Source organism: Dermacentor variabilis, chromosome 3 (assembly GCF_050947875.1).
Source record: "Dermacentor variabilis isolate Ectoservices chromosome 3, ASM5094787v1, whole genome shotgun sequence".
Lineage (NCBI taxonomy): Eukaryota > Metazoa > Arthropoda > Arachnida > Ixodida > Ixodidae > Dermacentor > Dermacentor variabilis.
The window spans coordinates 175,531,896-175,541,096 of NC_134570.1; positions in this window are offsets into that span (position 1 = coordinate 175,531,896).

Below are 9,201 nucleotides of genomic sequence, written 5' to 3' on the forward strand. Positions count from 1 at the left end.
ATTCGAAAGAATGATTAACTTTCGCGTACTACACTTCCTCGAGTCAAACAAATTGCTCGACGCATACCAATGCGGGTTTCGGGAGGGTCGATCTACCAGTGACCATCTTATACGTATCGAAGCACGTATCCGTGAAGCTTTTGTCGATAAGCAGTTTTTCTTATCTGTATTCCTTGATATGGAGAAAGCTTATGATACTACGTGGCGGTTCGGGATATTGAGAGACCTCTCACACTTAGGTATACGTGGTAATATGTTCAATGTTATCGAAAATTTTCTGGATAATCGCACATTCCGTGTTCGAGTGGGCAATGTTTTCTCAGGGAAATTTGTACAGGAAACTGGAGTGTCACAGGCGGGGTGCTCAGCTGCACGCTCTTTACAGTAAAAATGAATTCTCTTCGTCTACACATACCACAGAACATCTTTTATTCAACGTATGTTGACGATGTGCAGATAGGATTTCAATCAAGTTCTCTCGCAATTTGTGAGTGACAGGTCCAGCTTGGTCTTAAGAAGGTCTCCAAATGGGCTGATGAAAACAGGTTCAGACTGAACCCACAAAAAAGTACCTGTTTCATTTTCTCTAGATAAAGAGGCCTGCACCCTGATCCTGAAATTGTGTTGCATGATGAGCGGGGAACAGGGAACATAAATTTTTAGCCATAATTCTAGACGCGAAATTAACCTTTATACAGTACATAAAGTATCTTAAAAACAAATGTATGAAAACAATGAATATCTGAAAGGTGCTGCCACGCACAACCTGGGGTAGTGACAGAAAATGTCTCATGAACTTGTACAAAAGCCTCACACGCACACGACTAGACTATGGAGCTGTAGTTTACCAGTCGGCTACTCCAACTGCTCTAAAGATGCTAGACCCTGTCCACCACTTAGGAGTTCGCCTGTCCACAGGCGCCTTTAGAACAAGCCCCGTGGAAAGCCTGCACGTTGAATCGGATGAGGGGTCACTTCATCTGCTGAGAACATATTCGTCTTTCATGTATTTTCTTAGAGTGAACGGAAACAGTCAGCACCCCGCGTATTACACCATAAACGACTTGTCCAGTTGTCAACTTTTCCGCAACCGGCCCACAGTGGCACAGCCTTTCTCCGTGCGTGTTAGAGACATGGCTGAAGAAACAAGGGTTACACTGCTTGAATACCACCTTATGTCCCCTGCTATACGGCCCCCGCCGTGGCAGTGGCAACCAATAGACTGTGATACATCTCTCGTAGCCGTTACAAAGCGCGCGCCTGTCGCGCATATACGAATGTACTTCCTCGAATTACAGCACAAATACTCCTCTCCGGAATTTTTTACAGGCGCATCAAAGTGTAACTCTGGCATATCTTACGCAGCGGTTGGTCCATCCTTTTCGGATGCCGGTGTTCTGCACCCTAAAACAAGTATTTTCACGGCAGAGGACTACGCGATATTGGCCGCCGTTAAACACATTAAAGAATTGAATGTCCGAAATGCAGTTATATACACAGACTCTTTGAGCGGCGTAAATGCTTTGAAAATTGTCAAGAAATGTCAAAACTCTCTAATCCTGTATCTCTACTCAGCATTACTAACCACCTATGCGTCCAAGCAGCATATCGTCGTGTGCTAGGTGCCGGGGCACCGAGAGATAGAGGGAAACGTGTTGGCTGACCAGCTAGCCACATCCGTCCACGCGAACGCTTCCAACACTTCCACGACTGTCCCTGTAATGGACCTCAAGCTCTCAATAAGAAAAAAGCTAAGGACTTTCTGGCAGCGCTTGTGGGATAGAGAAACAGAAAATAAAATACATGTTATCAAGCCGTATCTTGGCAATTGGCCGCCGGTATCAAAGAACCGCCATACAGAACTAACACTTTGCATACTCAGGATAGGACACACATACAGCACACACGCATACCTCTTGTCCGGTGGCGATCCACCCATCTGTGATAAATGTGGAGAGCCACTTACCGTGCTTCACATCCTGCTGCAATGTACTGAATTAGACGCTAATAGGAAAAGGCATTTCCCATTACCACACTGGCAACAAATTCCACTTCATCCTCTAATGATCATAGGTACAGAACCTCCATTTAAATATCAATCGTTGTTCAAACTTTTAAAAGATGTACATAGTTTTTATGTCATATCACAAGGAAATCCGTAGCACGGCCTCTTAAATGAGGTCTCTGCTGCGGTAAATGCATTAAAAGAAAGCACCTGCCTCCCAGCCATTGGTGTCAAAGGCCTCCCGGAGGCATAGGTGCTTATTCCATATTCTTGCATTTTAGCTCCATGATCACTTATCACGCGTACTATTTCCATAGACTATATGTGTCACTATCATAATTTTATACTATATGTAATTTTGCGCTTCTATGATACGGATTGATTTTAGGCCACTTTACAGCCATGTTACATCCCACCATCGCAACTCACAAATCAGCGCTTAACACAACATTATCAGTCATGGCGCTCTTTGGCCATACCTGGCCCTTGCGCCACTAAACAATACACATTCATTCATTCATTCATTCATTCATTCATTCATTCATTCATTCATTCATTCATTCATTCATTCATTCATTCATTCATTCATTGCTATTGTTACGCCAAGGTACTTATATTCGCTGACTTCTTTGAGTGGGTGAGATGATAGCGTGTATGGAAACGAGAAGTAATTTTTCTTTCTAGTTACATTCACGTACACTGTTTTTTCGGAGTTTAGCCTCATACCGGTTTGGTTGCAGCACTGGTAAACATTATTCAAGCAATTATTTAGAAGCACCTGATCGTCTACGCTATCAATTTCCGTAAACATAACGCAATCGTCAGCGAATAGCCTTATTTCGACAGGTTCAGGGATAACATTAACAATGTCATTAATACATATTAAAAAAGGAAAGGTCCTAAAACGCTTCCCTGAGGAACAGCTGATGTAACCGGAAGTTTGGATGAGCAGTAATCGTTTATATTAACGAACTGTGTGTGATTAAATAAGTAAGCTGAAACCCAATCCACAATAAAGTTTGGAAGGCCAATATATTTAAGCTTGGAAATGAGTTTAGCGTGAGGAACTAAATCAAAGACTTTCTTGAAGTCCAAAAAAATAACATCAATTTGTCCGGATTTATCAAGAATAGTTGCAGAAGTATGCACGACTGAGACCAATTGAGTAACAGTGGAAAAACCCTTCCTGAAACCATGTTGAAAAGGGGTTAATATAGTCCTTATGTTTAGAAAATCAGTGATATAGTTATTTATGGAAATAAATGGACAATTTTCGAAAGCCCCGTCCATTTGTGCTGCAATGGAATGGCAGGTCACTGCGAACGCGTCTTGCTGATCTTGTTTTTCGGCTCGCCACAATGAAGATCACTACCGATGTTATAGCACATGTGGTGATTCACGCTCAACCCGATACCTTAGGAGCGGCCACGCAGTTGTCACGCGATGATCACTTGCTCTCTTGGGGAGGATAGCGGGGGGAGGGCACGTTTCGCCGCTCCCGCTGCCCTTTGCGCCTGGCTGCGACGCCGCAGGCAAGGCACCCTGTTCCCGCCTTTTCCCTTTATCTTAACTTGGGAAATTCTTTCTCCGCCGCTCAGGAGAAGCCCTCTTACCCCAGACGTTTTGGTTATTCGGTTGACGAGCTTGCGACTGGCGGCAACTAAATTCAGCCGCAGAGACCGCAGCACGCCGTACCTCTGCAGTGCCCGGTCTTCGGGAGCGATTGACCACCTTAGGGCCCTAGCGCGGATCAACGCTAGGCATCTTCTGTGGTTCTTTATTGTGTGGTTTTCTCTTGAGCCGTGCAGAACGCTCCACCGCTGTGGTTTTCGTTTCTGTTTGTTTGCTTGTTGTTGCCTTTGTTGGTGTAGGTAACAACATAGTGAACAAATTCTTTGAGTTACGTTCGCCATGTCCACCCAGACCTGAACCCGCCATGGTCGCTTCTCACTGCGAACCGTGGGTTAGGGGTCACAGCTCTGATGGTTAGGGCTGCTGCGAAAGTGCTAGCGAGCGACTGCCGCGCCGTCGGCGCGGTGCGATCCAGAGAAGGGTCAGCTGCGCCCACGCGAACTTGAGTTATATTTGGTGCCCAATGCGGGGCCAAGGTTGTGATAGGTAGAGTCTGTTTGTGTGAGGGACTTTCTCCACACGAACGAACTATGACAGCTTACGTGGCTTACTTATAGCCGTTGTACACGCTGTAACAGGTGGTTAGCAACAGGCACCAATTCGAAGTGACGGCAACCGCACATTCAACGTGTGCTGTGAACGGTAGCCCTGATAACTTAATCAGCTTCGAAGAGGGTAGCGCCTCTTCGAAGCAGGAGGCATATTGCGCCGAGCCCTGCGTCAGAGTTTGTGAAGAGTACGGAGCCAAAGCGCCATACTTGCTGAACGCGTCCAGTTTCTGTGCCAGAGATTGCTGGCCAGGGCTTGCCTCAGCAGGTGCTGTTACGTAATGCAATAAGCCCGATTGAGAGCTTAACAGGTGTCTTGCCGAACACTTTGCTGATATGTACCGCAGCTGCGAGACCGAGGGTGATGGTGGACTTAGCAAAATACAGCGGGTATAACGACTTAGCGCCAATGACTACCTGAAACACTTGCTGACTTACCAGCAGGCAACGGGGCTGTCCGATGACAAGATGCTGGTACGCGTCGTAACAGTGTCGCTGACTGAACACGCTGCCTGCTGGTCTATTTGTCTCACACTGTGACCGAGTTTCGAACGACTTTACGCGAGGAATTCCCACGCGCAGGTTACTAGCATTGTTTGCGGCGCGAATTGGAGCTACTCGCTCAGCATCCTGAGGAATCCCTACTCGAGTACGTAAGGGTGATGAAGAAATTTTATCGTACCACTCACCCCTCTGCTGAAAATTGCGATAAGATGGAGAGGGTCACGCTACAAGCTCATCCCACTTTCGCAGCGTACTTGAGAGGCGGCAAGTTCAGAGATTTGGATGAGCTGGCCTCGGATGCAAAGTGCATACAGGCGGACATACTCGCTACACGTTTATACCGACCTCCACCCGAAGCGTCGCAGGCACTTCAGCCACGATGCGTGTAAAACAGGGACACTTTTCGAACTCGTTCCTGGGGAGATGGTGCGGTTGCTTTCATTGACGGGCCCCTGAGAAGCGGTTACGAATTTGACCAGGCTCTCAACCCGTATACGTATGCTAAGAATGAAGCACGCGCTGCCGATGGACGAGGTACGCAAAATTGTAGGTAACATGGCGACCCTAGGCTGCCAGAGCAGAGCGCGCCTGCAAGGGAGCAGTGGATAGGGAGCAACAATGGTCAGCCGGCACGACGCACTGAACACCAAGTCCGACAAAGGTCGTCTATCCTCAGCTATCAGTGCCGCAGAGGGGCGCCACGCCCGAGATTGCAGGCACTCTGCTAATCGAGAGCACGTGCTTTCGGGAAGCGAGAGGAGCCGCCGGTGAGGAGCACTGCCTGCCCGGCGGTAGTTACAGAGGCCCATGAACTTCTTGTTCCGCTGGCTTGTCGTTTCTAACCAGCCTCTAACCGTCAGTGGCGCTCATAGAGGTTACGGTCGCAGGACGCAGGTTTTTCGCTGTCAGACACGGGAGCGAGCGCTTCACGTTTTATCGACGAGGTGTGTCAATATCTGCATGAGAACGGCCTCCGACTGAGAAAGAGCTATGTCATGATGACATATGCAGATTTAAAGGCGGTATGACCAATAATGGCCTAAGGGGTCCAAGAAGTCGTATGAGGCATTCGGTGGTCTGTTCATTGGTAAATCTTTTAGATGTAACTAGACCATATAGTGGCCTTAACATTTTGGCTTTCAAATACGTAAAGGATACTGTATACGTATTAGTAGGATAGTGACACGTGAGTTGAGCTATGGACACAAAACATGTGTTGCGAGCTGGTTGCAGAATGTTTTGTTTGCTTACCACACGTTGCAGAATGTTTTGTTTGCTTACCACATGTAGAAGAAAGAAAAAGTGCAGCGTCCATAGCTTGTGTTCACATCGGCGCCATCTTCTCGAAGTGTATTCGCCGCGATTTTCTGTGGATACCAGCCCTAATTTTGTACCATTCGAACCGTGAGACCACCAGGACTCTGTAGATACCAAGTTATCAGGTGGGACATTTATTTTTCCTGGACTGCGACCACTTTTGTGTTACGATCACGCCGTCGCCGCGCTAAGGCTAAGCGCGTGCGCCAGGTGCTCGGCCTACCAGGCTACCTGGCACGTTCCCGCGCGGGTCCGTGCGAGCTCTGCTACGACGCACAAGCGCCTGGCCAGATCTGCGAAGCATTGAAATCCAAGTATGTGGCAAAGATATTTCCCCAGAATAGTTAACCGCCGAGATGGGCTGGTGTACCGCCCGTTCCCGTCGGTGTACCGCCCGTCGCCCAGACGAGCAGCGGGGCCGGAAACTATTCCAAGAACAACAACCTAGGACGCAAGACTCTCGCTCTCGCTATAGACCCAGGCGGCAAGTTAGAACTCAGGTCTCTCAAGACCAGCCCATGCACCCATACCAGCAAATGAGATCAAGATCATCGTCAGACCCAAAGGAGCACTCAATATTTCCAAGGTCGGCTGGCCTACAGTGACTGCAGCTATTCTTCAAGCAGCGCAACTTAGCTCGGAAGACAGTCAAAACGACACAATATGCTCGATGATGATGATGATGTATGGGGTTTTATGGCGCAAGGGCCAGGAATGGCCAAAGAGCGCCATGTCTGTGGTAGTGGGTGTGCAGTGTAACTATGATTACTATGAGATTGGTGTGACGTGGCTGTAAAGGGGCCTTAAAATATACGCTCTACAGTGCGTAAAATCTGTGTAATAAAATTATGCCGATGACATATGACCTGTACTATGAATATATCGATGCATTTAAAAAGAATGATACAATAGATAAAATATATCAGATTATAATAAATGCTAGAGCACTACTGCCTCCTTAGAGCCCTTGAAACACAAGGGTCTGGAGGCATGTGCTATACCGTACAACTATCCCAGCGGCATCCTCTAAAGAGAGGAAGCGCTAGGAATGCATGGGACTAATAACATGTAGGACCACATCTCTCAGAAAACCTAGGACTGTGTCTGTGTTAAAAAGCGGTTCTGGGCCGAGGAACATTACTGGATGAAGAGGGATGTGCTGTCTGTAAGCTAAGGAAAAATGTTTCATTCTTTCAGATTCGGCTTCCCGACACTCCAGGAGGACGTGGAGTACGGTCAGCCTCTCCCCGCATCTACCACAAGTTGGAGGCTCACTTCCGGTGAGTAGAAAATTATGGGTGCCAAACGTGTGTCCTATTCTGAGACGACAGAATAGGACATCTGTTCGGCGCGATCTTGTAGTAGAGGGCCAGAATCCTAACTGCGGTTTTATCAGGTGCAGCTTATTATTTGTTTCCGCGTCCCATATGTGTTGCCAGTGGGCTCGCAGCTTCCTTCGCAAGAAAGGCCTCAGATCTGTGACAGGCACCTCAGCGGTAGGATTAGCGGCTCGCGATGCGATGGACGTGGCCATCTCGTCCGCCAGAACGTTACCCTCAATGCTCCTGTGGCCAGGCACCCAGCATATAATGATACGCTGGTTAGATATGTACGCTTTACACAAGACGGTGTAGAGTTCACTAAGTACAGGATTTTTGTGTGTATAGACTGACATCAAGCCCTTCACGACGCTTAGAGAGTCTGTATAGATCGCGCTTTTGGAAGTTTTGATTTTCTTATATGCTTCACAGCAGAAAGTAATGCGTAGGCCTCAGCCGTAAATATCCTTGTTTCCGGATGCAGTACGTCGGATTCTGAGAAGGATGGGCCGACGGCTGCATAGGATACCCCGGCATTTGACTTCGAAGCGTCTGTGTAGAACTCTGCACAGGAATGCTTGTGCTGGAGTTCTAGGAAATGCATTCTGATTTCGGCCTCAGGAGCGTGCTTTGTAACTTGAATGAAAGATGTGTCGCATTGTATCAGCTGCCACTCCCAAGGAGGTAGCAGCTTGGCTGGATGCATTAGGCGAAGCTCGGGGAGTGGGACATGTATCTCATCACTAAGCTCCCTCACTCGAAGCGAGAAAGGCTTTCTTACAGAAGGACGATTATGGAATAGTGTAGTGCAGGTCATATCGTTAACAGTGTTAAAACATGGATGTTGAGGATTTGAGTGGACTTTCAGAAAATATGTTTGGCTGATGTAAGTTCTCTGTAGATGGAGCGACCATTCATTTGATTCCGCCTATAAGCTTTCAATCGGGCTTGTTCTGAAAGCACCAGTGGCTAAGCGGATACCTAGATGGTGGATAGGATCTAGGATCTTTAGTGCGCTCGGAGCGGCAGAGTTATATACGACGGCACCATAGTCCAATCGTGATCGAATTAGGCTCTTATAAACATTCATCAGACACTTCCTGTCGCTACCCCATGTTGAGTGGGATAGAACTTTAAGCAAGTTCATTGTCCTTAGACATTTTTCTTTAAGATATTTAATGTGCTGTATAAAAGTGAGCTTGGAGTCAAGTGTAATACCTAAAAATTTGTGTTCTTTGTTGATAGGTATTTGATGTCCACTCAGTTGAACACAAGGATCTGGAACCAGGCCTCTCTTTCTAGTAAAAAGAACACAAGAGCTTTTGTGGGGGTTGATCTTAAATCCGTTTTCGTCAGCCCACTTGCAAACCTTGTTCAGGCCCTGCTGTACCTGTCTCTCGCATACTGCGAGGTTGCAGGATTTAAAGCCTATTTGTATATCATCGACGTATACGGAATAAAAAATGGCCGGTGGCAGTGAAGCACGTAGTGTGTTCATCTTAACAATGAAAAGAGTGCAGCTGAGCACACCTCCCTGGGGTACACCAGTTTCCTGCGTAAAAGGACGTGACAGTGCATTACCGACTTTTACTCGGAAGGTACGGTTGGACAAATAGCTTTCTATTAGGGCGAGCATATTGCCACGGATGCCCATTCCCGACAAGTCTCTCAAGATTCCGTAGCGCCACGCTGTGTCGTACGCCTTCTCCATATCGAGGAACACGGACAGGAAATATTGCTTATGTAGAAAGGCGTCGCGAATGTTTCCCTCAATGCGCACAAGGTGATCAATTGTAGCCCGCCCTTCCCTGAAGCCACACTGAAAGGGATCAAGCATTTGGTTTAATTCCAGGAAATGTATGAGTCGCCGATTAAC